General features: G+C 39.3%; 1 long non-coding RNA gene across 1 annotated transcript; it reads right to left on the reverse strand.

Annotated features, from left to right (window-relative positions):
* Positions 1–1,035: 1,035 nt before the first annotated feature.
* LOC106533734 (uncharacterized) lies at positions 1,036–2,674 on the reverse strand. Its single transcript, XR_001312274.1, has 2 exons — positions 1,924–2,674; positions 1,036–1,893 (listed from the first exon to the last, which is right to left on the reverse strand). It is a non-coding gene; the product is annotated as an uncharacterized LOC106533734 (long non-coding RNA).
* Positions 2,675–3,497: the final 823 nt, after the last annotated feature.

The raw sequence follows: 3,497 nt of genomic DNA on the forward strand, positions 1-3,497 counted from the left end.
CATCCATCCTTCATCCATCATCCATCCATCCATCCATCATCCATCCATCATCCATCCATCCATCATCCATCCATCATCCATCCATCCATCATCCATCCATCATCCATCCATCCATCATCCATCCATCATCCATCCATCCATCATCCATCCATCCATCATCCATCCATCCATCATCCAGTGAAACTCACAGATTGCTTCAGTGCTCATTTGTTCTTCATGTTGATGTTCTGTGATTTATTTAGCCTGATTGGACCTGAACACTTCCTTATCTGTTCCCTCAGCTGCAGCTCTCCTGCTGACCTTTTCCTGCTCCTCATGCAGAAACAGAACCTGTGGTTCTGAACCATTTATCAGTTTAAAGCTCCTGCACTCCAGAGCCCTCCTCACCTGAACACAGTTTATTATGCAGATGTGCCCTCATCAGAAATTCAAATGGTGCAAATTTAAATTGTAAATCTCACCACTTTAAAAAAACAAAAGAGCAGAAAATAAATAAAGCATGTGCTCAGGCTTTACTTGGATAAAAACACTCCAGTGGACAAATGTGGCTGTAAATACAGAACTATTCAGAGACGGAAAGATGTTTCTCTTATTTGTGTCTCATTAAATCAAATCTGTTTCTCTGTTGACTCATTTAAAGCTGAAACCAGATGGATGAGAAAAAAGAAAGAGAACTGCAGCCGTCTGTTGATTCTGTCAGATATAAAAATCACACGACTGTTCAGTGAGCAATGTGCAAATGTTTTAAACGCCTGAATTCATTCATTCATTCTGAGAATAACTGTGTCGTCAGAAAACACTGAAAGATTAATGTTATTTAAAGACGAGGACAAACTGAGGAGCAGCATGCAGAATCTGCAGTCTCACCTGGACAGCTCTGTCAGGTGAACTACAGGAGTTTCTGTATCAGAGTAATGTCCAACAGCTGCAGTGTTTACCACTTTAATAAGAAAAATAACAACAATATTAATAAACATTCATTCAGACTTTTATTTTGTAAAATCTAATCACAGACAAAACAGCAAAACATAAAAATCATCTTTGTTTTTTTATTATTTCAATGAACATTTTAAGAGAGAGTAAAGAAAAGAATTTAAATATAAAACAAAAGAATAAAACAGATTTCAGGTTTACAGCAGCGTCACATTTGATACTGAAACAGGAGCACCACAACACCTGGAAACACCTGCAAGCACATAAAAAGACCCGAAAACACCTGCAAACACCCGAAAACACCTGAAAATATCTGCAAACATCTGAAAACACCTGCAAACACCTTAAAACCTCTGCAAACACCTGCAAACATCTGAAAACCTCTGCAAACATCCAAAAACACCTGAAAACACCTGCAAACACCTGCAAACATCTGAAAACCTCTGCAAACATCTGAAAACACCTGAAAATATCTGCAAACATCTGAAAACACCTGCAAACATTTGAAAACCTCTGCAAACATCTGAAAACACCTGCAAACATCTGAAAACCTCTGCAAACACCTGCAAACACCTTAAAACCTCTGCAAACACCTGCAAACATCTGAAAACCTCTGCAAACATCTGAAAACACCTGCAAACATCTGAAAACCTCTGCAAACATCTGAAAACACCTGCAAACATCTGAAAACCTCTGCAAACACCTGCAAACATCCAAAACACCTGCAAATACCTGCAAACATCTGAAAACACCTGCAAACATCTGAAAACACCTGCAAACACCTTAAAACCTCTGCAAACATCTGCAAACATCTGAAAACACCTGCAAACATCTGAAAACACCTGCAAACACCTTAAAACCTCTGCAAACATCCAAAAACACCTGAAAACACCTGAAAACACCTGCAAACATCTGAAAATCTCTGCAAACACCTGCAAACACCTGCAAACACCTTAAAACCTCTGCAAACATCTGCAAACATCTGAAAACCTCTGCAAACACCTGAAAATACCCAAAAACACCTGCAAACACCTGAAAACACCTGAAAACAGCAGAAGGACACAGTTTTTCTGTTTTATTACCATCTCTAAAGATGCTAACAGATGCTAAAGATGCTAACAGATGCTAAAGATGCTAACAGAAAGCCACTGAAGTGAACTGAAGTGAAGTGAAGTGAAGTGAAGTGAAGTGAAGTGAAGTGAAGTGAAGTGAAGTGAACACGCTGCTTTTCTCTTTAACGTTTTCTTGCTGCAAACAGAAAAAAAAAAGAAAAATGAAATGACTTCTTCAAGCTGAGGCACTTTACAAGCTGTGATTACAACATGAGAGAAACAACAAGCAGCAGCTCTTCAGGGCCAAATAATGACAGAAATACAGACAGAGCTTCATCGAGCTGCAGCCGCACGCTGCAATTATCCTGCAGCACAACATGGAATATTGTCAGGTGTGAGTCATCACTGTTAACACCTGACAAATCACTTCAGCCTTTATTCACCATTACACCTGTTCATTAGGATCCTTACACCTGTTCATTAGGATCCTTACACCTGTTCATTAGGATCCTTACACCTGTTCATGTTCCACCTGCAGACAGAGAGCAGGAGGCTGAACTCTGCACACATTCAAACATGCAAATATTCACTTCACTTACATCAAGTGTCAGGCTGCACGCTACACACTACACGCTGCACGCTACACACTACACGCTGCACGCTACACACTACACGCTGCACACGCTACACGCTACACGCTGCATGCTACACGCTACACGCTACACACGCTGCACATGCTACACGCTACAAACACACTGAGCAATGACCAGCAGGAATGTTCTCAGACCTGAAGTTGCCAAAAACAAGAATTTATATCAAAATGCATAAAAGATTAAAATAAATACACATACATGCTGACGACCTGTACTAAAACCTTTTAATCTTAATAATAATTTTTCTTTCTTCAGATCAAACGTTTGTTTTGTATTCTGGCAGTTTCAGAGCTCTGGATAGCAAATCTTTAGAATGAATAAATCTGGAATCACTAATATCTTTACATGTTTGTTCAAACCAACTCAGAAAACCTGAACATTAAAAGTCTTGTTAGTCCAGAACAGTAAATAAAGTCATGTTTCCTCTCAAACATTTAATTCATCACTAAGTTCCTGGATCCACCACGACAGGAAGAGTCTCCACTGTGAGCTCGTCCTGCAGCTTGTCTTTATTTAAACCTCCAAACAGCATCAAAGAAAAGTCATGAAGGGAAAGGACTGTTAACTTCCAGAGTCTGCTCAGATTTCAGGACAACAATCAACCAGCTGCAGTTCTGCTGCTGAACACAGTTTTTATAAATGCTGATGGGTTCTGTTTGTTCTGCTTCAGTTTCTAATGTTCGTCCAGCTCCACTCTGCAGACGCTCCTCATGACAGTTTTACAAAGTGGAAACATTTGTTGCATTAAACTCAGACCTGATGAAGTGAATCACATGTTTAACATTTGAATCTATATTATTTACAGTAATAAGTTAGAATACACAGAACAATAGGTTAAATACAGTCAGTTTACTTTGTA

Source organism: Austrofundulus limnaeus, unplaced genomic scaffold, assembly GCF_001266775.1.
Source record: "Austrofundulus limnaeus strain Quisiro unplaced genomic scaffold, Austrofundulus_limnaeus-1.0 Scaffold1009, whole genome shotgun sequence".
Lineage (NCBI taxonomy): Eukaryota > Metazoa > Chordata > Actinopteri > Cyprinodontiformes > Rivulidae > Austrofundulus > Austrofundulus limnaeus.